This window comes from Gadus morhua, chromosome 5 (assembly GCF_902167405.1).
Source record: "Gadus morhua chromosome 5, gadMor3.0, whole genome shotgun sequence".
In the NCBI taxonomy this organism is placed as follows: domain Eukaryota; kingdom Metazoa; phylum Chordata; class Actinopteri; order Gadiformes; family Gadidae; genus Gadus; species Gadus morhua.
The window spans coordinates 422,156-448,908 of NC_044052.1; the positions used below are offsets into that span (position 1 = coordinate 422,156).

General features: G+C 42.9%; 7 non-coding genes across 7 annotated transcripts; all 7 read right to left on the reverse strand.

Annotated features, from left to right (window-relative positions):
* Positions 1–210: 210 nt before the first annotated feature.
* On the reverse strand, positions 211–283 carry trnar-acg (transfer RNA arginine (anticodon ACG)). Its single transcript has one exon. It is a non-coding gene; the product is annotated as a tRNA-Arg (tRNA).
* Positions 284–742: 459 nt separating this feature from the next.
* On the reverse strand, positions 743–815 carry trnar-acg (transfer RNA arginine (anticodon ACG)). Its single transcript has one exon. It is a non-coding gene; the product is annotated as a tRNA-Arg (tRNA).
* A 1,561-nt stretch (positions 816–2,376) lies between these two features.
* trnar-acg (transfer RNA arginine (anticodon ACG)) lies at positions 2,377–2,449 on the reverse strand. Its single transcript has one exon. It is a non-coding gene; the product is annotated as a tRNA-Arg (tRNA).
* A 459-nt stretch (positions 2,450–2,908) lies between these two features.
* Positions 2,909–2,981, reverse strand: trnar-acg (transfer RNA arginine (anticodon ACG)). The gene has a single exon. It is a non-coding gene; the product is annotated as a tRNA-Arg (tRNA).
* Positions 2,982–3,439: 458 nt separating this feature from the next.
* trnah-aug (transfer RNA histidin (anticodon AUG)) lies at positions 3,440–3,512 on the reverse strand. The gene has a single exon. It is a non-coding gene; the product is annotated as a tRNA-His (tRNA).
* Positions 3,513–19,067: 15,555 nt separating this feature from the next.
* Positions 19,068–19,140, reverse strand: trnar-acg (transfer RNA arginine (anticodon ACG)). Its single transcript has one exon. It is a non-coding gene; the product is annotated as a tRNA-Arg (tRNA).
* Positions 19,141–19,608: 468 nt separating this feature from the next.
* On the reverse strand, positions 19,609–19,681 carry trnar-acg (transfer RNA arginine (anticodon ACG)). The gene has a single exon. It is a non-coding gene; the product is annotated as a tRNA-Arg (tRNA).
* Between the last annotated feature and the right edge of the window lie 7,072 nt (positions 19,682–26,753).

Here is a 26,753-nt window from a genome sequence, read left to right on the forward strand (position 1 = left end):
ATACTCCCGATGGCACGGACTTAGATTCTTCTCGCTTTGCAGACTTCTAACACGTCTACAAATGTCATATAAAAGTCTAAAGCAAAGGAAAAAGTGAAATTGAATGATATCACCCCATAAAATTCCTTGTTCCTACCTCTATTTGGTGTGGTGCATGATATTCTTTGGAATAATAACCCAGCATAAGTTTTTAGGCATTATAAAATCTTTCGAGCTAGCCAGGAGTCGAACCTGGAATCTTCTGATCCGTAGTCAGACGCGTTATCCATTGCGCCACTAGCCCAACTGGTGCAACACAGACCTTCCTTAAAGTACGTCCAATAAGAAAGGACGCTTGCTTTAAAATTCTCATTCCAAGCCCATTTTTCTCATTGTGAAAGTCAAATGGCTGACCATAGCTAGGTATGAATATGGCGCATTCAATCTTGTTGGGGAAATGAGCTTTTCTTTTAGAACCAAAGAAAAGCTAATTTCTTTCATGGCTTTTGTACTTCAGCTCCTTCCACTGAGTATTCGTACTCGGTGAGAACGAATACTCCCGATGGCACGGACTTAGATTCTTCTCGCTTAGCAGACGTCTAATACGTCTACAAACGTCATATAAAAGTCTAAAGCAAAGGAAAAAGTGAAATAGAATGATATCACCCCATAAAGTTCCTTGTTCCTACCTCTATTTTGTGTGGTGCATGATATTCTTTGGAATAATAACCCAGCATAAGTTTTTCGGCATTTTAAAATCTTTCAAGCTAGCCAGGAGTCGAACCTAGAATCTTCTGATCCGTAGTCAGACGCGTTATCCATTGCGCCACTAGCCCACTAATTTAATTCAGACCTTCATTAAAATACGTCCAATAAGAACGGAGGCTTGCTTTAAAATTCTCATTCCAAGCCCATTTTTCTCATTGTGAAAGTCAAATGGCAGACCATAGCTAGGTATGAATATGGCGCATTCAATCTTGTTGGGGAAATTGGCTTTTCTTTTAGAACAAAAGAAAAGTTAATTTCTTTCGTGGCTTTTGTACTTCAGCTCCTTCCACTGAGTATTCGTACTCGGTGAGAACGAATACTCCCGATGGCACGGACTTAGATTCTTCTCGCTTTGCAGACTTCTAACACGTCTACAAATGTCATATAAAAGTCTAAAGCAAAGGAAAAAGTGAAATTGAATGATATCACCCCATAAAATTCCTTGTTCCTACCTCTATTTGGTGTGGTGCATGATATTCTTTGGAATAATAACCCAGCATGAGTTTTTCGGCATTTTAAAATCTTTCGAGCTAGCCAGGAGCCGAACCTGGAATCTTCTGATCCGTAGTCAGACGCGTTATCCATTGCTCCACTATCCCAACTATTTCAACACTGACCTTCCTTAAAATACGTCCAATAAGAAAGGACGCTTGCTTTAAAATTCTCATTCCAAGCCCATTTTTCTCATTGTGAAATTCAAATGGCTGACCATAGCTAGGTATGAATATGGTGCATTCAATCTTGTTGGGGTAATGAGCTTTTCTTTTAGAACAAAAGAAAAGCTAATTTCTTTCATGGCTTTTGTACTTCAGCTCCTTCCACTGAGTATTCGTACTCGGTGAGAACGAATACTCCCGATGGCACGGACTTAGATTCTTCTCGCTTAGCAGACTTCTAACACGTCTACAAGCGTCATATAAAAGTCTAAAGCAAAGGAAAAAGTGAAATAGAATGATATCACCCCATAAAATTCCTTGTTCCTACCTCTATTTGGTGTGGTGCATGATATTCTTTGGAATAATAACCCAGCGTAAGTTTTTCGGCATTTTAAAATCTTTCAAGCTAGCCAGGAGTCGTACCTGGAATCTTCTAATCCGTAGTCAGACGCGTTATCCATTGCACCACTAGCCCAACTGTCACAACCCAGACCTTCCTTAAAATACGTCCAATAAGAAAGGACGCTTGCTTTAAAATTCTCATTCCAAGCCCATTTTTCTCATTGTGAAAGTCAAATGGCAGACCATAGCTAGGTATGAATATGGCGCATTCAATCTTGTTGGGGAAATGAGCTTTTCTTTTAGAACAAAAGAAAAGCTAATTTCTTTCGTGGCTTTTGTACTTCAGCTCCTTCCACTGAGTATTCGTACTCGGTGAGAACGAATTCTCCCGATGGCTCGGACTTAGATTCTTCTCGCTCAGCAGACTTCTAACACGTCTACAAACGTCATATAAAAGTCTAAAGCAAAGGAAAAAGTGAAATAGAATGATATCACCCCATACAATTCCTTGTTCCTACCTCTATTGTTCATTGTGAAACTCAAATGTCTACCCTGAGAGCAATTTAGTGTGGTGCATGTTATTCTTTGGAATAATTACCCAGCATAAGTTTTTAGGCATTATAAAATCTTTCGAGCTAGCCAGGAGTCGAACCTGGAATCTTCTGATCCGTAGTCAGACGCGTTATCCATTGCGCCACTAGCCCAACTGTTACAACACAGACCTTCCTTAAAATACGTCCAATAAGAAAGGACGCTTGCTTTAAAATTCTCATTCCAAGCCCATTTTTCTCATTGTGAAAGTCAAATGGCTGACCATAGCTAGGTATGAATATGGCGCATTCAATCTTGTTGGGGAAATGAGCTTTTCTTTTAGAACAAAAGAAAAGCTAATTTCTTTCATGGCTTTTGTACTTCAGCTCCTTCCACTGAGTATTCGTACTCGGTGAGAACGAATACTCCCGATGGCACGGACTTAGATTCTTCTCGCTTAGCAGACGTCTAATACGTCTGCAAATGTCATATAAAAGTCTAAAGCAAAGGAAAAAGTGAAATAGAATGATATCACCCCATAAAATTCCTTGTTCCTACCTCTATTTTGTGTGGTGCATGATATTCTTTGGAATAATAACCCAGCATAAGTTTTTCGGCATTTTAAAATCTTTCAAGCTAGCCAGGAGTAGAACCTAGAATCTTCTGATCCGTAGTCAGACGCGTTATCCATTGCGCCACTAGCCCACTATTTTAATTCAGACCTTCACTAAAATACGTCCAATAAGAACGGACGCTTGCTTTAAAATTCTCATTCCAAGCCCATTTTTCTCATTGTGAAAGTCAAATGGCTGACCATAGCTAGGTATGAATATGGCGCATTCAATCTTGTTGGGGAAATTAGCTTTTCTTTTAGAACAAAAGAAAAGCTAATTTCTTTCATGGCTTTTGTACTTCAGCTCCTTCCACTGAGTATTCGTACTCGGTGAGAACGAATACTCCCGATGGCTCGGACTTAGATTCTTCTCGCTTAGCAGACTTCTAACCCGTCTACAAACGTCATATAAAAGTCTAAAGCAAAGGAAAAAGTGAAATAGAATGATATCACCCCATAAAATTCCTTTTTCCTACCTCTATTTGGTGTGGTGCATGATATTCTTTGGAATAATAACCCAGCATAAGTTTTTTGGCATTTTAAAATCTTACAAGCTAGCCAGGTGTCGAACCTGGAATCTTCTGATCCATAGTCAGACGCGTTATTCATTGCGCCACTAGCCCAACTGTTACAACACAGACCTTCATTAAAATACGTCCAATAAGAAAGGACGCTTGCTTTAAAATTCTCATTCCAAGCCCATTTTTCTCATTGTGAAAGTCAAATGGCTGACCATAGCTAGGTATGAATATGGCGCATTCAATCTTGTTGGGGAAATGAGCTTTTCTTTTAGAACAAAAGAAAAGCTAATTTCTTTCATGGCTTTTGTACTTCAGCTCCTTCCACTGAGTATTCGTACTCGGTGAGAACGAATACTCCCGATGGCACGGACTAGATTCTTCTCGCTTAGCAGACTTCTAACGCGTCTACAAACGTCATATAAAAGTCTAAAGCAAAGGAAAAAGTGAAATAGAATGATATCACCCCATAAAATTCCTTGTTCCTACCTCTATTTGGTGTGGTGCATGATATTCTTTGGAATAATAACCCAGCATAAGTTTTTCGGCATTTTAAAATCTTTCGAGCTAGCCAGGAGTCGAACCTGGAATCTTCTGATCCGTAGTCAGACGCGTTATCCAAGCTGCGTGTTTGTCGAGGTAAAGTACCATCATATACCAAGAAACATGCTGATTTTCATTGTATCGAATCCCGGTAGATGCTAATTCGTTATGATCATAATATGACTACTGTACATTCATATGGTCAGAAACATGTCCAGATCCTTATGCAAACGAATAATAATGTTGTATCAAATATATATCGTTGGCGGTCGTCGCTGTGTTCACCAATGAAACTAAACCATGCCGGTGTAGCGGTATCGTAATTCACTATGTGTATGATGGATGGTGCGTGCCCCCTTTAAGGGAAGGGGGCGTGAGACCCACCTGGGTGGTGCGACGCATGACTTAAGGAACACACCTCTGGCTGTGCGTGGTTCTGTGTTTGGGGAAATAAATCCTTCTCGTGGTATTTTCACCGGCAATCAAGTCTCCGGGCCCTATCTTGCATCCGGCGCAAGTGACTTAGTCACTGGCGCATGTGTCGTTGCTAGTTTACAACGGGCGCAGAGCGTTCTTTTCCCACCACCGCCATTCGCCGGTAAATTAGGGATTGATCATGCGCCCCAAGGGGCGGTTCGGCGGAAGGAGGAGGCGTGTTCTGGCGCAAACGGTATTTTGCCGTCTCTGAATACCATTGCGCTACTGACCAGGAAATACCTGGTTTAAAGTCAGTGGCGCGTTATTCAGATGCTATTTTAAGAGCGCATGCATACATGCGCATGCGATGCATACGGATTGCTTGTGCACCTCGCGCATACACTTTGCTTCTCTCATCTACCTAGCCGCACATTCTTGGTAAATTATTTGGGAAAGAACAGCTGATGCAGCGGTAATAAGTTGTACTTTTAAATCAATGCATCTGCAAACACCGTACAGCAAACACATATTTTCTTGACACAGACATCGTTCAGGCCTACATGCCCATAACTTTTAGGATTGATGAGTAGGCCTATTTGATCGTGAAAAACATTGTTTTACCGCGAGTGAGTGTTAAAAATAACGAATGAATGCGGACGCGCGTGTGTGCTCTGTTTAAACACACGCAAACTAAACACTCTCATCATCATCTCATCTTCGTCCGCTTATCCGGGGTCGGGTCGCGGGGGGAGCAGCTCAAGCAGGGGGCCCCAGACTTCCCTTTCCCGGGCTACATTTACCAGCTCTGACGGGGGGATCCCGAGGCGTTTCCAGGCCAGTGTTGAGATATAATCTCTCCACCTAGTCCTGGGTCTTCCCCGAGGTCTCCTCCCCACTGGACGTGCCTGAAACACCTCCCAAGGAAGGCGCCCAGTGGGCATCGTTACCAGATGCCCGAACCACCTCAGCTGACCCCTTTCTAAGTAAAGGAGCAGCGGCTCTAATCCGAGTTCCTCACGGATGGCTGAGCTTCTCACCCTATCCCTAAGGGAGACGCCAGCCACCCTTCTGAGAAAACTCATCTCGGCCGCTTGTACCCGCGATCTCGTCCTTTCGGTCATCACCCAACCCTCATCATGACCATAGGTGAGGATAGGAACGAAGATCGACCGGTAGATCGAGAGCTTTGCCTTGCGGCTCAGCTCTCTTTTCGTAACAACGGTGCGGTAAAGCGAACGCAATACCGCCCCCGCTGCTCCGATTCTCCGGCCAATCTCACGCTCCATAGTTCCCTCACTCGCGAACAAGACCCCGAGGTACTTGAACTCCTTCACTTGGGCAAACTAAACACGTAATGCATAATACAATCAATGGCAATGTCTATTACCGCGGGGACACATGCATATTAGGATAGCATACAATACTGATAAGAAACAATGTTTATAATGTATTGCGTATATCATTAAATAGAACCACAGTTACCGCATATCATATGTTACAGCCTATCATACGTTTTCTTTGCCGAAATTTATTTGAGGACTCAGTATTTCTGAAGTTGTGGAAGAAACCCCCTTATTCCATGTGTGAATTAGGCCATATTATTTGGCAATAAACTAAGCCATTTGCAGTTTGAAATTCATGTGCATCTGTCTCATCGGAGACTGCAGACGCGCTGTCAAAATATCAACTCGTCCGATTCAAATGCGCTCATGGCTCTTAAAGGTTGGGTAGGTGATTTGCGAAACGCCAGCAGATTTTGAAAATACACAACTCAAATGGTCCTACCCCCTCTCCTTCAACGCTGACTCTGACTCCACCCATTCCAAGTACCTGGACGCGCAATCATGCACGAGCGCGAACAGAGATGCGCGAGAGCGAGCCAGGCTAGCGTAGGTTTTCGTTTAACAACATGGCACTACATTCAGCTGTAAGTTGCACCCAGTACCGCGGGAAGTAGGAGTGCTGGGGGTGCTGCAACACCCCTGTCCGAGGCCCTGTCTTATCACAGAAAACGATCATTTCTAAAAACTCCGGCCAAAGTGGAGATTTCTGAAAACGCCGGTTATGTGTTGTCGTGTCAACGAGGAGAAACGGGATTTTAGGTTCTGAAGCGTCACATTATGCACCAGGAAATGCTTAACGTCATGTGAGCGCCCGCTGTACCGTATTGGTCCGAATATAAACACAAACCCCATTGTAAGACGACCTATATTTGGAAAAAAGATTTGAAGACCAGATCCGTTTTTTATGAATAAATAAATTGTATTCATTGAAATAATATACGAAAATAAAAAGGCATCGAATAAAACACTGCATTGCCACTAAACAGTAGTGCAAATAGGCCGTAGCCTACTGATGTGTACACCAAAGACTATTCCTGACACTCCTCTGCCCCGCTGTGTTCGCTCTGGCTGTGGTCGCTCCGAACTGTTTCGGCCCGTGGCAAAGCGAGTCATCCTCGCTGCTGTCCAAGGCATTTTGAGACGCAGCATTTATTTAATGCTCATATGACCTAGTGCTGAAAAAAGGTTATATGAAAAAGTGTGAGGGTAGCGGTGGTGCGCTAAACTTGTTCTGTGAGCAGCTGGATGTGAACGATCGATTTTCAACTGTGCGCGCATGCATGCACTGGTGTAATTGAGCTGCGCTGCTATACATCTTTTTTTATCAATGTAACGAGTTGCGAGTCTAGTGCAGGCTGAGTTTTTTTTTTTCCCAGCACCCCCTGCTGAGAATACGTTCTCGCTGCTATGGTTGGACCAGATGTTATAAACATTAAACGGTCACATAAATCATTACTATTTTTAGAAAATGTATGTTTGTTTCATATAATTGTATTGGAAGTCCTGGTTTTCACTAGGGTTGCCGCGGTGTGGACATTTTCACACCGAGTAATACACTCGTCTCCACACCGGTATTACCGAGTATAAACGGTATAAACTTTGAAACTAGGTCAACCGCCACACAAGCATCGGTTTTTTAGGATTATTCTTGATTTCAGTTTTTCTCTTTCAGCGTTTTTATTATCAATTACTCTCTGAAAAAGAGTTTTCCTTCTCTTTGCTGGTGGTGGTGGTGGTGGTGGGGATGGTGGCGTCTTGTCTGCCATGGAAATTGTCTTCTACTGCTAGGTCCAAATGTGGATTAACTAGTTCCAGTAGCTACCGCAGGATAACAACAAACAGGAGCTTGCTCTGGGTCACGAGCTCTGGGTCACGAGTACTGCACGAAGGGGTCGCGCGCGGGGCGCGGGGGAGGGGGAGTGCAGTACGACCGTTTGATTGACGTACTTACTGTCCAATGCAACTCGGTGGCAATGGAAATGATTGGCTGGAGTTTTTCGAGCCCTGCCCGTTCCACAGATGATTGACTTGTTTAATTTTCATGTCAGTACTTCTAACTCAGTGGCTGTAAGCGGGTTATGATAAGGATTTCAAGTAATTTTGCAAAAATGGCCAAAAAAGCAAATCACCTATCCAACCTTTAAAGGGGATGGGAGCTGGCACTCTCATTGGTTTGTTGCACGTTACGCCCAAACCACACCTACGGGTAATTAGGCTGCTTCAGACCAACCCTTTTGACACTTGCGCCGCGGCGCAAGCGTCATTTATCCGCCTGTAAAATAGCGATAGCGCCGTAGAACCGCCCACAAAGCTACTTGCGCTTTGCGCTTCCCACTTGCGTTTCAGACCGTTAAAATAGGGCCCTCCGTCTTAACTTCATTACGATCTCCTACGATCTGTTTTGTGCCCGTTTTATTAAAGCATTAAGAGGTTCTTATGCTTTAATAAAAAGATTAACAGGTTCCTTATAAATGCTGTCCAAGCAATAATAATTAATACTGTCTGTTGTGCTTTGTTTGTTATGCATGGTAATATGAACGCATTTTGCGCTCTGCATTTAAATTAAATTAAATCAAAAGCATTGACAATTAATAGGAAGTTATGTAAAATGTATAAGCTAACCATTGTGATTAAGTAGGCTGGCATTATGATAAAGGGTATATAACTTGATTTTTTGTAACTTCAAGCTCCCCAGTGGTATATTGTATTTGAATAAACAACATTTGTATTTTGTCATATTATGCCCGTTTTATTAAAGCATTAAGAGGGAAATTAAATTACACTCACACTCACACTCACAGTAAAACGTTATTGCACAAAAAGTTACAACTAAAAACCTAAATTAAAACTTAAAAAACAACATTAAAAAACATTAAAAACTTTTTGTGCCCGATATACTGCCATTTAAGGTGGAGCTCCCTTTTTCCTCCCATAACCCTGGGCTTCAAGTGCAGCCCTCTACTCAGCCAGGGTCATGGTGGCTGTGGCGTGGCAGTACCAGTTCCCGAATTACTGATTGTGAGTGGCAGGGTCCCGCTCCCTCTGACACTGACGGCAGAGAATGGTGGCACTACTCCTTCTATATTTCCTCTTCTTAAAACCAGTCTTCTCCTCCTCCTCTCTTTTTTTCCGTCGATAGTGGGTGGTGGTATATGGCACATGTACCACAGATGCTCCTGCAGGCTGTAAGGCAGGAAGGTGAGGTTGCGGCACAGACCAGAGGGGTTGAGGCAGGAGAGGTGGGATGAATGGAGGTGTGGGAAACACAGGTGTGGGGGGCTGGATTTGAGGCTCGAGGGCTGCGAGGAATGGTGGCCTCAGAAGATCAGAAGGAGGGTTCACTCTTCTGATCTTCCGTCCCTGCAGTTTTGCCGTCCCTGCAGTGTTAGGTGGCAGAACAAACACGTGGGAATATGCCACGATGCTTTGAGGCATACACGGTTTGCCTTTCCTCTTAACTGCAGGAGGCAGGCTCTCGGGGCTCACGGTTGTTGTCTGAGGCGGACAGATCCCTTGCTCGAGAATCCTCTTCTCCTGTCCTCTTTCCCGTTTGCAGTACCTACAAATATAAAAGTGTTTTTTGTATACCAAAGCAAGATATACCTACACAGAAAACACAGCTACTATGTTAATACTTTGTTAACTCACCAACTCGAGAGTGTTGCCGTGTTCACGACCGGGAGCTGAAGTGAGGTCTTCTCCATCACCGTGGCGTTGTTTAAAACAACCTGACGGATGTGGAGGTACGCTTTCATGACCAGACTCCAGCGCTCGTGGCGGACCCCATCAATCCGCCTCGATCCACGGTACTCCTCGCAAAGTTGGACGAAGAGTGCCTCACAAACCCGATTGCAGTCTGGCCACTGTGCTGGGCTTCTCCCTCCTGCAAAGCATCTGCAAAGGTATTGGTTGCATTAGTGTAGTACAAGACATGATGTTATAGCATGCAGCATGGTCATGCTTGCTCAGAAAAACATACGTACCGCTTTGTACTCTCCACACCAGGCGCAACAGCCTTTTTTGACGCCCTGAATCTGCCATGTGCGAGTGTATCCTGGTGACGTGGGGGGTACACTGTGCGACACTTGTCAAAGTCTGACAAATAATTCCACAGGGAAATTATTTCATTCGATACAGTCAAGTCCTGGACTGCTTGAAAGCCCTCAACATTGTCAGGTCCAACCGAGTCCTAGAATTAACAGAGTGATTAAAATCAGATATGCATTTTAAATTGTAAAATATTATATCCATATTAAGTAAGTAAACATAGAACTTTAAGTTTATGAAGTTTACAATGTTGTCAAAAACATAAACCTACATCATGACTGGTGGAGCCCAGAGCTGATGTTGAAGGCTGTTCGTCTACCAAGCCCTGTGTGTCTTGCTGGGGAGCTAAATTAGAACAAAATAAAATTTAGAGAGAGAAAGAGAACATGTGTGAAGCTGAAGTCAGATGAAATGAACATCATAAGCATCTTATTGTAATGTTTCATATTAATGACAATAATTGTTACTTTTGACATTTCAATAAAAACTTACCACTATGCATAGGGGCAACCGTAAAAGCTGCAGAGAGTGCAGCTGGCAGAGCAGTGGCTGGACGTGCAGCTGGCAGAGCAGTGGCTGGACGGGCAGCTGGCAGAGCAGTGGCTGGACGGGCAGCTGGCAGAGCAGTGGCTGGACGGGCAGCTGGCAGAGCAGTGGCTGGACGGGCAGCTGGCAGAGCAGTGGCTGGACGGGCAGCTGGCAGAGCAGTGGCTGGAGGGGCAGCTGGAGGGGTGAGCTGTTGTGGAGGCCATATTGTCTCCAGGGTTGGGACAGTTGGATCCTCGATGTCACATGGCTCCAAAGAAGACTCTCCCTCTGCAACAGTGATGTCTTCTGTCTCCAGTGTCACCAAGGCCAACTTGTAGTCCTCCATCACTGCATTATTTTGGTCGTATAGGTATTCTATACCTATAATCTCTCCTGCAACAATCCAAAAAAACTGTCATAAGTGATTGAGCTGCCAAATATTTTTTTAATAACAATTTACTACATACACACCAGTGTATTTCCGTGGGGCCGTGTACTCCACCAGTTTTCTCCCAAGCACCTCCTCTGACAACTGGTTGGCAGCATGCTTTAGGAGGCCACTGTATGAACGAGGCCCCTCGGTCCCCTCTGCTGTTATGGTCCTGTCCTCATTCCACCTGAATAGACCATCAACCAGATATGCCTGGAAAAAGGTGTCACTTGCCAGGGTTCCTGAAAAATATAGAATATTTGCATTGTGATATTTGCATTGTGAGTCCTTGCATGCAGTACTTATTATTACATTTCAATTAATATGGAAAGTAACCTAACAGAGTAAACTATTCACCTGGGATGAATCTATTCATGTGCAAGTGGAAACTTTCCAACGAGGTGGACCCTCTGGCACATCGGTATGTCGGAAGCACATGACCAGCCTTCTTCAGTGTCCCAGTCTGGGTGTATAACTGGAAACCTGGAGGGTCCTGGAGGCAGGGAAGGTGTTTTAGCTGGGCCTTCAAGATTTCCGCCATCCTTGCTCTGTTGATCAGAGGCACACCAAGGGTATTGCAACCCTTCTCTCCAGAGTATGCCTCTATCAAGTCCTTCAGCAGGTCACCCATCTCCCCACTTTCCCGGACAGCTCTCCTGCAGTGAAGCATAGTCTCAGCCTTGGAGATATGGCGTGCGACATCTTCAACTGTGGGACGCAGGTGGCTTGCTTCCAGCTCTGCCCGCTTGGCAGCTTTGAGTCGCTGCAGGTCGCTCTGATCCCACGCAAAGATGCAGCGGGAGAGTTGGGCCATGAAGCTGGTGTAGAGGGCATGGGAATCTGTGGTGCAACCGGTGGCAAATCTCCTCATGAAGTGCCAGATGTCCAAACGGATCTTCATGCCTGGCCATGCACCCAAGATTTTTAAAAGGTGAGAGTTCCCGCAGCAGTCCCGGTCCACATAAAGGATCTCTGGAGGTGGCACACCAGCATCCTTGTAACGCCTCACAAGACCCTCTGCCATCTTCATCAGGCCCCAGCCCTCACTTGCTGTGAGAACAGACATGATGACATGTCTCATTCCCAACATTGGTGGCCCAAGAAGCTGTAGACCGTGCCTGACCAGCTAGCTTCCTTACAATTTTCTTTGTAGAGTCCATCTTCAGGACCTGGCCAAAGAGTGAGGTGATGGAAGCCTTAACTTCGTCCAGTCTGCCAAGGACATCTTGGGCGTACACCTGCATCAACCAGCGATGTTTTGGCACTGCAGGCATAACTGGCAAGTCCCCTAGCAGCCCAGAGGATATTGCACGTGCAACTCCTCTGTAAGCAGTGAGGAACTGAATTGTTTTCCCCAGCCAGCTCTCTGCATGCTGCTCCTCCAGCTGTTTTTGGAGCTGGCTGCTGCAGTTCCCCAGTCCCCGCTGACGTATCATGCGCACAACCTGCATGTCGCACCCCAGCTTGTATGTCAGCAGACATGGGAAATGCAGGCAGTGACCAATGTCTAGCTGAGAGACGATGTTGTGGCTCCAGCTGATGACCTTCCTTTTGCAACTCTTACATGCAAGGTATTCGGCTACCAGGTAGTAAGAGCCGCTGACACCAACCACCAGCCTGACCCTCTGATGGAGTCCCGCAGAGGTGAGCTCTGCCTTCCCACAGTCTTGATGTGGACAGAGCAGTCGCACATGCCACAGCTTCCTGGGCATCCACAGGAACAGAGGGTGCCCAAAGAACTGCTCCATTGCTGGGATGGCACTGGATGTCAGCGACTGCTGAGGTGGATACCACCACATTCTGTCCACCTTGTCAATGTCAAACTCTGGTTGACCAGAGGGTGACCACCGGAACAGAGCCTTCGAGATCCAGTGCTGGTCAACCTCTGGCAGGGCGGGGATCCAACCAGCGGGGAGGCAAATTCTGCTCTCTGTTAAGCAGAAATTGTTAGGGTTAGCGGGTGGCATGCAGGCAGGTAGGACCCAATTGCAGACGGTTCAGGTAAAGGATCATATTAGCTCAAAAATGACAAAAAGGCCAAAAGGCAAAAAGTTAATGAATACAGAGAACACAGGGATCACAGAGGACCAGACTCACCACAAACCACAATGATACGCCAAGGCACAAAGGAAAGACTAGGACTTAAATACAAATCAAGGGCACGCAACGAGGATGGGTGGAACATGGGTGGAAACAAGACAGAGATACCAAAGTAAAACAGGAAACACAGGGAACACACCAAAACAAGACAAGGAAACAGACAGACCATGAGAGTTATTATGGAAATAATAATTATATATGATAAACCACACTATCTTCATTTTGATTATATTCAAGTATGCTAAATTCAAATTTGTAATCATGATTGTAATGTCCTCATGTAATGACATACATTTATTTTTTACAGCAAGAGGAGTGAGACAGAGAGAGAGACAGAGAGAGACCGAGACAGAGAGAGACCGAGACAGAGACAGAGAGAGAGACAGAGAGAGACACACAGAGAGAGACAGAGAGAGAGAGAGAGAGAGAGAGAGAGAGAGAGAGAGAGAGAGAGAGAGAGAGAGAGAGACAGAGAGACAGAGAGAGACCGAGACAGAGAGAGAGAGAGAGAGAGAGAGAGAGAGAGAGAGAGAGAGAGAGAGAGAGAGAGAGGGGGGGGCTGTGTGCATAAAATAAAAACACTTACGCGATGTGTCGGGGTCAACTTCTGCGGCAGCCTGCATGAGCTCGCTGTCAGTTGGTTCCGTTTTAATGGATCCAGCGCGTGGCAGGGCAGGAATAGCTAAAAAATAATGAGATCAACATGGTGTACATTAAAAATATGAAAACATGTAAAACTCAGTATAACACAAAAAAATAATTGTATTGTTGCATACTTACATGGCTGAAACCTTGGTTTTGTGGAGAGGCTCTTTATATTTTTGGCGACAGCCTGGGGAGACTGGTCTCTCCTTGACAAGAGGCCGCGTAGGGAGGATACAGGCACTACGGATGATCGTGGAGAGAAGGCGGGTGCTACATTGACAGCAGCCTGCAAGGAGGCTGAAGGCTGTTGGGATGTGGAGGCGGCCTGTGTAGAGGCAGAAGCTGTAGTGGCAGGTTGGGAGCTCAGTGCGTCCTTCTTCACCCGAATGGCATAGCGGCCAGCAGGAAACTGAGAGACGTACTTCTCCAAAAGTTTCTTATTTATCAGATTGTTGTTTGAATCAGAGCGACCTGACTCCACCGACATGGATGCCACCACATAGCCAGCATACCCCAGAGCGTTCTCAGCCAGCCATTCAAATGTTTGATCCCTGAAGGCCCCAAACTGCAATTTATGCTGGCCAAGAACATGCTCCTCGTTGTTTGGGTCCCCACCTTTATGCTCAACAGCTTCCCTTGCAGACTCTTTCACCTCATCTGGTGAAAGAGCTCTGGTCCATGGCCGTTTCTCCGCCTTGACCTTCTTGGCATCCTCCGAGTCAAAAAGGCAGATACAGCCATCCTTCTTCCTAAATTTAGGAACCATTTTGTATTCTGAAAGTGGAGGAAATATCAATAATAAAGTAAGAAATCTCCCATTACAGAGACACAGTCAACAATCAACATCAATCTTCTCAGTTCATAAAAGTGTTATACTTATGACATAATCCAGTAATACTGTGTAAAGTTATATAGCCTACCACTTAATATCTTAAGAACAAAGAAAGAAAATACAACAAATACTTGAAAACATTACTTAAGGCAGCTGTGAATATTATATTAATAACGGTTATATTCAGTCATGATCACCTCGTAATGTTGCTTTAATATTCTGCTCTCTGTATATTTGTCACTATGGGTTAGTTAGGGTGACCACCTCGTTATGGCCCTGTTGCAGGACATCAGACTATTATTAGGCTCTGTGAATAGTGATTTTATATTACATGCCTATTTTGCAGTAGAGTGGATGTTAACCTGCATTAAATCGCGGTGGGCTTTATGAAATGATCATTTTAACGGCACTGGACCTATTCAACCTAATACATATAATGAATGAATTTTATATAATAGGCTAATGTGTTTTAAGAATAGTAAACGAGAGAAACAGATCAATATTACGAATAAAGACTAGGCAGCTCTCCATAGGCCGTGTAACATATATAAGCTGTGTATCATATATAAGCTATGTTACATATATAAGCTGTAACATAGGCCATGTAACGGAAATATAAACTGCGTCATTACTGACGGAAGAGGCAGTGAATGAAGTATTGATTAAACAGCGATTTTTTTGATAGAATTAGATGCCTAACAAACCGTATTGTAATGACCACGGAAGAGGCTTTGAATGAAGTATTGATTACACAGTGATTTATTAGATACCTAACAAGTTACTGCTTATTCACTGTACTAGTTGTGTAGTAACGGGCCTTCTGACTTGTGTTTACTGCGCAGCTATGTTTACCTGTCTTGCGTGTTCCAACGGTAACGGATTTTTTTGAAATTTTAAAACGAATACAACTAACGTTACCTATTCAATAAAATGCATTTCTGAACATACACATTACCTTATACGTCGAATTCATACACGTTACAATGATGAACGACGACCTATCGTCGAAGCAGACTTTTGGCATTTGTCGGATATGTTAACGTGATATTTGCCAATTTATTTGTATTGAAAATAGCTAGAAAAATGTTCATATGAAGTGAAGTGAAGTGAAGAAATCATACGAAAGGTGTGAAGATTTTCGTAAATTTCTAATGTCACTCGCAAGTCAAAATACTGAAGTGAAGTAATTTTTGGTAGCAATACGAGCGCTGATTGGCGCTCGAAAGGCCACGATGTCATTCTTCGTAGTAACAGTGATATACGATCGCTGATTGGCCAATTCTTGGTAGATGATACGAGCGCTGATTGGCCAATTCTTGGTAGATGAAACGAGCGCTGATTGGCCAATTCTTGGTAGATGATACGAGCGCTGATTGGCCAATTCTTGGTAGATTCGACCTCGACCCACAGGCGACAGGGAGCGCCACTAGCCCAACTGTATTAGTACAGACCTTCATTAAAATACGTCCAATAAGAAAGGACGCTTGCTTTAAAAATTCTCATTCCAAGCCCATTTTTCTCATTGTGAAAGTCAAATGGCTGACCATAGCTAGGTATGAATATGGCGCATTCAATCTTGTTGGGGAAATGAGCTTTTCTTTTAGAACAAAAGAAAAGCTAATTTCTTTCGTGGCTTTTGTGGCTTCTGCACTTCAGCTCCTTCCACTGAGTATTCGTACTCGGTGAGAACGAATACTCCCGATGGCACGGACTTAGATTCTTCTCGCTTAGCAGACTTCTAACACGTCTACAAACGTCATATAAAAGTCTAAAGCAAAGGAAAAAGTGAAATAGAATGATATCACCCCATACAATTCCTTGTTCCTACCTCTATTGTTCATTGTGAAACTCAAATGTCTACCCTGAGAGCAATTTGGTGTGGTGCATGTTATTCTTTGGAATAATAACCCAGCATAAGTTTTTAGGCATTTTAAAATCTTTCGAGCTGGCCAGGAGTCTAACCTGGAATCTTCTGATCCGTAGTCAGACGCGTTACCCAGGCGCGTCGTTAGCAATTGAAAACATCCGGGGCTTTAGCCCGGGGGGGGGAGCACCGTCCTGACTCCTGCGTGCTACAGTATCTTAATTAATTAAATAATTAATTAATCAATTAATGTATCGATTAATTAATTAAGGGCGCCCCCAACACATAGGTCGCCTATGCCGAGTGCCAGGGCAAAAATAAGACATTAGAATAGCCTATATAGCCTGCGTGCACCTACCCGATGTCAAGAAGCCATCGCTGCTCCGACGGACCTTTCTCCCCCAGCCAGGCAACGGCAAGTAAGTAGTGGTCTGCTTTTATGTTTCATTTTTAAGTTATTACTTATTTTCAGTGTAGGTTTAATGTTACAGATAAAAACATGCTTTATATTTAGTCAGAATTTCAGAGTTCTAATGTTTTCCCGGAATATGCATTCCTAAACTGTTCACGTCAAGTTCTCTTTAAGATCGCATGAGATGATATGTGCTATCGCGCGACCTGTAACCAGGAAGTAAACACTCGCTTGCATGAAATGATATGCGCTATCGCGCGACGTGTAACCAGGATGTAGATTTAAATAATGAAAAAATAATATGTTACTTTCTGTTACTTGCTTATGCTGTATGCAAGTTGTTTAAGAAGCTTATCTCCATATAAATCTGAGCTGTACATGAATCTGTTAATGAAGTCTCATTTCGACTCCTTCCTCCACTTCACTATTCATGTTCTGTTGCTTGCAGTTAACTACAGCCGCCCTTCCTGGGTAACGCCACCACCAATCCCTGGTCATCCATTGAAGCCATCTCTCTCACTCTGCACAGTCACACTGTTGCCGCTTCATTCTCATTGTCTCATAATCTCATTATTATGGCTGCTGTGGATGCTTTAAAAAATAAAAAAAATTCTCTTAGGTAAAATCAAACCAGTGGGATGTTAGATTGAAAACCTCCAAAGCAATGTATTAAAAATCGAAAGACAGTCCTACGTGAAGTTTCTTTTTTGGGGATTTTCAAAATGAGGTACCAGAATGGATTGTCAACCCACTGTTTCTCAACCCTCTCCGATTATTACTATGAGTAGTAGTATTGCATGCATACAGTACTCACATCAGCGCCTATAGAGGCTGCAACCATTTGCTTCTCAAAAGATTGTAGTGTTTTAGAATGAACAACCAGAGGGACAAGACAAGACTAATTTTGATTGACAAGTTGGCTAGATTTATATATGTATTTATATTATTTTTTTATTTATAAGAATGAAAGAAATTGTGTAATGAAAGAATAAAACAATGATTGATGCATTTTTGTTTGAATAACATCTTGCTCCCGCGGCCAGTGCCAGCGCCGGCATTGCAAGGGGAGGGATATTACGTATATTTGCAGGAGGCGGGATAAGTGCGGCCGCTGTCACTCAGATTTGTTTTGGTTTGACGCAGACAGCATGGAGGCAGAACAGACCGCAGAAGTCAACGCGATCGTCTTCAATGTTGCTGCAACGATGCAGCATATATTCAGAAGAGCAGCCAGTACTTACGTGTATGAAAGCAGCTATATATATATATATATATATATATATATATATATATATATATATATATACACACACTTTCTTTTTTTTTTTTTACGGCAGATATCCGGGGCTGATCCCAAAAGATCCGGGGCTATAGCCCCGAATGCCCAGGTCTAACGACGCGCCTGGCGTTACCCATTGGGCCACTAACCCAACTGTTACAACACAGACCTTCATTAAAATTCGTCCAATAAGAACGGACGCTTGCTTTAAAATTCTCATTCCAAGCCCATTTTTCTCATTGTGAAAGTCAAATGGCAGACCATAGCTAGGTATGAATATGGCGCATTCAATCTTGCTGGGGAAATTAGCTTTTCTTTTAGAACAAAAGAAAAGCTAATTCCTTTCGTGACTTTTGTACTTCAGCTCCTTCCACAGAGTATTCGTACTCGGTGAGAACGAATACTCCCGATGGCACGGACTTAGATTCTTCTCGCTTAGCAGACTTCTAACACGTCTACAAACGTCATATAAAAGTCTAAAGCAAAGGAAAAAGTGAAATAGAATGATATCACCCCATACAATTCCTTATTCCTACCTCTATTGTTCATTGTGAAACTCAAATGTCTACCCTGAGAGCAATTTGGTGTGGTGCATGTTATTCTTTGGAATAATAACCCAGCATAAGTTTTTAGGCATTTTAAAATAATTCGAGCTGGCCAGGAGTCTAACCTGGAATCTTCTGATTCGTAGTCAGACGCGTTACCCATTGGGCCACTAACCCAACTGTTACAACACAGACCTTCATTAAAATTCGTCCAATAAGAACGGACACTTGCTTTAAAATTCTCATTCCAAGCCCATTTTTCTCATTGTGAAAGTCAAATGGCAGACCATAGCTAGGTATGAATATGGCGCATTCAATCTTGCTGGGGAAATTAGCTTTTCTTTTAGAACAAAAGAAAAGCTAATTCCTTTCGTGACTTTTGTACTTCAGCTCCTTCCACTGAGTATTCGTACTCGGTGAGAACGAATACTCCCGATGGCACGGACTTAGATTCTTCTCGCTTAGCAGACTTCTAACACGTCTACAAACGTCATATAAAAGTCTAAAGCAAAGGAAAAAGTGAAATAGAATGATATCACCCCATACAATTCCTTATTCCCACCTCTATTGTTCATTGTGAAACTCAAATGTCTACCCTGAGAGCAATTTGGTGTGGTGCATGTTATTCTTTGGAATAATAACCCAGCATAAGTTTTTAGGCATTTTAAAATAATTCGAGCTAGCCAGGAGTCAAACCTGGAATCTTCTGATCCGTAGTCAGACGCGTTATCCATTGCACCACTAGCCCACCTGTTTAAGTTTAGACCTTCATTAAAATACGTCCAATAAGAAAGGATGCTTGCTTTAAAATTTTCATTCAAAGCCCATTTTTCTCATTGTGAAAGTCAAATGGCTGACCATAGCTAGGTGTGAATATGGCGCATTCAATCTTGTTGGGGAAATGAGCTTTTCTTTTAGAATAAAAGAAAAGCTAATTTATTTCGTGGCTTTTGTGGCTTCTGCCCTTCAGCTCCTTCCACTGAGTATTCGTACTCGGTGAGAACGAATACTCCCGATGGCACGGACTTAGATTCTTCTCGCTTAGCAGACTTCTAACACATCTAAAAACGTCATATAAAAGTCTAAAGCAAAGGAAAAAGTGAAATAGAATGATATCACCCCATACAATTCCTTGTTCCTTCCTCTATTTGGTGTGGTGCATGTTATTCTTTGGAATAATAACCCAGCATAAGCTTTTAGGCATTTTAATATCATTCGAGCTAGCCAGGAGTCGAACCTGGAATCTACTGATCCGTAGTCAGATGCTTTATCCATTGCGCCACTAGCCCACCTGTTCAAGTAACGACCTTCATTAAAATTCGTCCAATAAGAAAGGACGCTTGCTTTAAAATTCTCATTCCGAGCCCATTTTTCTCATTGTGAAAGTCAAATGGCTGACCATAGCTAGGTATGAATATGGCGCATTCAATCTTGTTGGGGTAATTAGCTTTCCTTTTAGAATAAAAGAAATGCTAATTTATTTCATGGCTATTAATTATTTACAGGCCACCCACATACTCTGCAAATTTTTTCGATGACTTCACAGAATTATTGTCTAGCATCTCCACAGACTTTGACTGTCTAGTTATAACTGGTGACTTCAATTTTCATACTGATGATTTGAATGACAAGTGTGCAAAAAACCTTTTTACCATTTTGGACACATTTGAACTGTCCCAACATGTGAAAGAGACTACTCATTGTAAGGGCCACACTCTAGACCTGGTTATCACAAAGGGCCTCAATGTTTCTGATCTCTCTGTGACTGATCCTTCCTTGTCTGACCACTTTTGTGTTTTCTTTAATATATCTTTTATTCCCGACATACAGACAAAATCAAATACTGTCAAAAAACGGTATATCAATGAAGAATCGTATTTACTTTTTAGAAAGGCCATCTCCTTACTACCACCTCTCAACCCATGTTCTGCTGATGATCTTGTAGAAAACTTTAATTTGAAAATTTTGAAAGTCATGGATGTCATTGCACCTTATAAGGTTAAAACGATTTCTGGAAAGCAAAAGGCACCCTGGAGAAAAGCTGCTTCTGTAACAGCACAGAAAAAAGAATGCAGGAAGGTTGAACGCATCTGGCGTAAAACAAAACTTCATATTCACCATGATATCTACAAAGAGAGCCTCCGTTCCTACAATTCAGACTTAAAAAGTGCTAGAGAAACATTTTTCTCCAATATCATTAAATTCAATAATAATAATGCAAAAACCCTATTTGCAACTGTTGACAGACTGACCAACCCCCCAACACAAATTCCACCTGATCTCCATTCCACGCAGAAATGCAATGAGTTTGCAGCTTTTTATACTGATAAAATTGAAGGCATCAGACGCGCCATCAATATCTCCACTTCAAACAAAAATGTTGAACTACCACCCTGTTCAGGCAAAAGTAACGTGGCAGGGATGGCATGCTTTAATGTTATTGAATCTAAAACTCTTGTGGAAACTGTTACACAACTAAAGCCATCCACCTGTTGCCTTGATTCTTTACCTACCAACGTCTTTAAGAATGTTTTTGACTGCCAAGCAATAGACATATTGCAGATAGTTAACAACTCTCTCCAGTCAGGCAACTTCCCAAAAGCCCTGAAAACTGCAGTTATTAAACCCCTTTTAAAAAAGCGGAGCCTAGATACCTCTATTATTAACAACTACAGACCAATATCAAATCTGCCCTTCATAAGTAAAATCATTGAGAAAGTTGTCCTCCAGCAACTTAATCACTTCCTGGCATCAACAGGTTGTTATGACACCTTCCAATCAGGATCTCGACCCCTGCACAGCACTGAGACCGCCCTCATTAAAGTTGTAAACGACATCCGTCTTAACACAGACTCTGGAAAACCTCAATACTAATGCTACTAGACCTCAGTGCTGCATTCGACACTGTAGACCATACAATACTTTTGGACAGGTTAAAAAACTGGGTGGGGCTTTCAGGCACAGTCTTAAATTGGTTCAGATCCTACCTACAAAATAGGAACTACTTTGTTTCCATCGGCGACTTTGTATCAGAATCAACCAACGTGATGTGTGGAGTCCCACAAGGTTCGATCTTAGGACCCTCTTTATTCAACATCTACATGTTCCCACTAGGGCAAATCATGCATAATAACAATATTGACCATCATTGCTATGCTGATGACACGCAAATCTATGCATCGCTATCACCAAATGACTATCGGCCCATAGATCTGCTGTGCCAGTGCATTGAGCAAGTGAAAGACTGGATGTGCCGACATTTCCTTCAGCTAAATGAGGATAAAACAGAGATAATTGTATTCAGTGCTAAAACGGAAAGGCTTAAAGTAACCCAACACCTTCACTCTCTGTCCCTGAAAACCTCAATCAAAGCCAGAAATCTAGGGGTTATCATGGATTCTGATTTACATTTCGAAAGTCACATCAAATCAGTTACAAAATCTGCATATTATCACCTTAAAAATGTAGCAAGACTTAGAGGGCTCATGTCCACCGAAAACTTGTACATGCCTTTATCACTAGTAAGCTTGATTACTGCAATGGTCTCCTTACAGGTCTCCCAAAACAAACTCTAAGGAAGCTTCAGCTTGTTCAGAATGCTGCTGCTAGAGTTTTAACAAAGACCAAAAAATTTGAACATATTACACCGATTCTTAAATCGTTACATTGGCTTCCTGTAGGTCAGAGAATTGATTTTAAAATCATATTGCTAACCTATAAATCCCTACATGGTTTAGGCCCAAAATATTTAACTGATATGCTTCCACTACATAAGCCTTCTAGAACACTAAGATCTTCTGAGACCAATCTGTTAATTATCCCCAGAGTAAACACGAAACATGGGAAAGCAGGATTTAGTTACTATGCAACAAATAGCTGGAATAAACTCCCTGAGGATTTAAGACTTGCCCCAACTCTGAGCACCTTCAAAACAAGATCGAAGACTTTTATGTTTGCTTTAGCTTTCTGCTAAATCTTAAATACTTTACCTTTATTTTACTAAAATGCCTTTTTAACTTTCCCTTTATTTTCTATTTTTACCAGAAAAATACATGATCTGATACCAGAGAGAAAGGTTGCTGGGCTAGAGTCCTAGAAGCTGGGTTAGAGTCCTAGAATATTGTCCTTTAGGTCGGGTTGTAGTCCCGACTTGGGTTCCAGAGAGACTGTTGATCTGATCTTAAATAACTTTCAATTTAATTTTCTCACTTTCTTAAATACATTGCAATTTTACTTACTAAAAAGCCTTTTTAACTTTCAATTAAATTTTCTATTTTTACCAGAAAGATACATGATCTGATACCAGAGAGAAAGGATAAGGGTTACTAGAATCCGGGTTGGAGTCCCAGAGAAAGTACCAAGTTCCTTTTAGGTCGGGTTGGAGTCCCGACGCGGATACCAGAGAGACTGTTGATCTGATCTTAAATACATTGCACTGTCTATTTTACTCATTTCTTTGCATATGTTTTCTTTTACTTATCTATTATTTTATTTTATTGTATAACAATGTTTATATGTGAAGCACTTTGAGTCTGCCTTGTGTATGCAAAGTGCTATATAAATAAAGTTGCCTTGCCTTACCTTGCCTATTGTGGCTTCTGCTCTTCAGCTCCTTCAACTGAGTATTCGTACTCGGTGGGATCGAATACTCCCGATGGCTCGGACTTAGATTCTTCTCGCTTAGCAGACTTCTAACATGTCTACAAACGTCATACAAAAGTCTAAAGCAAAGGAAAAAGTGAAATAGAATGATATCACCCCATTAAATTCCTTCTTTCTACCTCTATTGTTCATTGTGAAACTCAAATGCCTACCCTTAGAGTAATTTGGTGTGGTGCATGCTATTCTTTGGAATAATAACCCAGCATAAGCTTTAAGGCATTTTAAAATCATTCAAGCTAGCCAGGAGTCGAACCTGGAATCTTCTGATCCGTAGTCAGACATTGCCAACGTATACCAAAAAACATGCTGATTTTCATCGTATCGAATCCCGGTAGATCCTGATTCATTATGATCATAATATGACTACTTTACATTCATATTGTCAGAAACATGTCCAGATCCTTATGCAAACGAATAATAATGTTGTATCAAATATATATCGTTGCCGCTCGTCGCTGTATTTTCACCGGCAATCAAGTCTCCGTCTTCATTTCATTACGATCTCCTACACCGGTGTGTTTAGTGCCCGTTTTATTAAAGCATTAAGAGGCCATGTTAACAGTGATTATAGAGACGTTAATATCACTGTAAAACATAGTGTCTAAGTGATCAGGTTCCTTATAAATGCTGTCCAAGCAATAATAATTAATACTGTCTGTTGTGCTTTGTTTGTTATGCATGGTAATATGAACGCATTTTGCGCTCTGCATTTAAATTCCATACCATTTTGATTATCAAAAGCATTGACAATTAATAGGAAGTTATGTAAAATGTATAAGCTAACCATTGTGATTAAGTTGGCTGGCATTATGATAAAGGGTATATAACTTGATTTGATTATTTGTAACTTCAAGCTCCCCAGTGGTATATTGTATTTGAATAAACAACATTTGTATTTTGTCATATTGTGCCCGTTTTATTAAAGCATTAAGAGGGAAATTAAATTAAGATTGTGTCACACACACAGTAAAATGTTATTGCACAAAAAGTTACACATAAAAGCTTAAATTAAAACTTAAAAACAACATTAAAAAAAAAAAACTTTTTGTGCCCGATACACTGTCAATTTAAGGTGGAGCTCCCTTTTTCCTCCCATAACCCTGGGCTTCAAGTGCAGCCCTCCACTCAGCCAGGGTCATGGTGGCTGTGGCGTGGCAGTACCAGTTCCCAAAGTACTGATTGTGGGTGGCAGGGTCCCGCTCCCTCTGACACTGACGGCAGAGAATGGGGGCACTACTCCTTGTATATTTCCTCTTCTTGAAACCAGTCTTCTCCTCCTCCTCTCTTTTTTTCTTTCGATAGTGGGTGGTGGTATATGGTAGGTATGGCACATGTACCACAGATGCTCCTGCAGGCTGTAAGGCAGACAGGTGAGGTTGAGGCACAGACCAGAGGGATTGAGGCATGGTGGCCTCAGAAGATCAGAAGGAGGGTTCACTCTTCTGATCTTCCGTCCCTGCAGTGTTGCCGTCCCTGCAGTGTTAGGTGGCAGAACAAATACGTGGGAATATGCCACGATGCTTTGAGGCATACACGGTTTGCCTTTCCTCTGAACTGCAGGAGGCAGGCTCTCGGGGTTCACAGTTGTTGTCTGAGGTGGACAGATCCCTTGCTCGAGAATCCTCTTCTCCTGTCCTCTTCCCCGTTTGCAGTACCTACAAATATAAAAGTGTTTTGTGTATACCAAAGCAAGATATACCTACACAGAAAACACAGGTACTATGTTAATACTTTGTTAACTCACCAACTCGAGAGTGTTGCCGTGTTCACGACCGGGAGCTGAAGTGAGGTCTTCTCCATCACCGTGGCGTTGTTTAAAACCACCTGACGGATGTGGAGGTACGCTTTCTTAACCAGACTCCAGCGCTCGTGGTGGACCCCATCAATCCGCCTCGATCCACGGTACTCCTCGCAAAGTTGGACGAAGAGTGCCTCACAAACCCGATTGCAGTCTGGCCACTGTGCTGGGCTTCTCCCTCCTGCAAAGCATCTGCAAAGGTATTGGTTGCATTAGTGTAGTACAAGACATGATGTTATAGCATGCAGCATGGTCATGCTTGCTCAGAAAAACATACATACCGCTTTGTACTCTCCACACCAGGCGCAACAGCCTTTTTTGACGTCCTGAATCTGCCATGTGCGAGTGTATCCTGGTGACGTGGGGGGTACACTGTGCGACACTTGTCAAAGTCTGACAAACAATTCCACAGGAAAATTATTTCATCAGCCTCCCCCCTTGACAGGGCAAGACTGTGTTCTTTTAATTTAAATTAAAAAACAGTCAAGTCCTGGACTGCTTGAAAGCACCTCAACATTGTCAGGTCCAACCGAGTCCTAGAATTAACAGAGCGATTAAAATCAGATATGCATTTTAAATTGTAAAATATTAAATCCATATTAAGTAAGTAAACATAGAACTTTATGTTTATGAAGTTTACAATGTTGTCAAAAACATAAACCTACATCATGACTGGTGGAGCCCAGAGCTGATGTTGAAGGCTGTTCATCTACCAAGCCCTGTGTGTCTTGGTGGGGAGCTAAATTAGAACAAAATAAAATTGAGAGAGAGAAAGAGAACATGTGTGAAGATGAAGTCAGATTAAATGAACATCATAAGCATCTTATTGTAATGTTTCATATTAATGACAATAATTGTTACTTTTGACATTTCAATAAAAACTTACCACTATGCATAGGGGCAACCGTAAAAGTTGCAGAGAGTGCAGCTGGCAGAGCAGTGGCTGGACGGGCAGCTGGCAGAGCAGTGGCTGGACGGGCGGCTGGCAGAGCAGTGGCTGGACGGGCGGCTGGCAGAGCAGTGGCTGGACGGGCGGCTGGCAGAGCAGTGGCTGGACGGGCGGCTGGCAGAGCAGTGGCTGGAGGTGCAGCTGGCAGAGCAGTGGCTGGACGGGCAGCTGGCAGAGCAGTGGCTGGACGGGCAGCTGGCAGAGCAGTGGCTGGACGGGCAGCTGGCAGAGCAGTGGCTGGACGGGCAGCTGGCAGAGCAGTGGCTGGATGGGCAGCTGGCAGAGCAGTGGCTGGACGGGCAGCTGGCAGAGCAGTGGCAGGAGGGGCAGCTGGAGGGGTGAGCTGTTGTGGAGGCCATATTGTCTCCAGGGTTGGGACAGTTGGATCCTCGATGTCACATGGCTCCAAAGAAGACTCCCCCTCTGCAACAGTGATGTCTTCTGTCTCCAGTGTCACCAAGGCCAACTTGTAGTCCTCCATCACTGCATTATTTTGGTTGTATAGGTATTCTATACCTATAAGCTCTCCTGCAACAATCCAAAAAAACGGTCATAAGTGATTGAGCTGCCAATTATTTATTTTTTTAATAACAATTTACTACATACACACCAGTGTATTTCCGTGGGGCCGTGTACTCCACCAGTTTTCTCCCAAGCACCTCCTCTGACAGCTGGTTGGCAGCATGCTTTAGGAGGCCACTGTATGAACGAGGCCCCTCGGTCCCCTCTGCTGTTATGGTCCTGTCCTCATTCCACCTGAATAGACCATCAACCAGATATGCCTGGAAAAAGGTGTCACTTGCCAGGGTTCCTGAAAAATATTGAATATTTGCATTGTGATATTTGCATTGTGAGTCCTTGCATGCAGTACTTATTATTACATTTCAATTAATATGGAAAGTAACCTAACAGAGTAAACTATTCACCTGGGATGAATCTATTCATGTGCAAG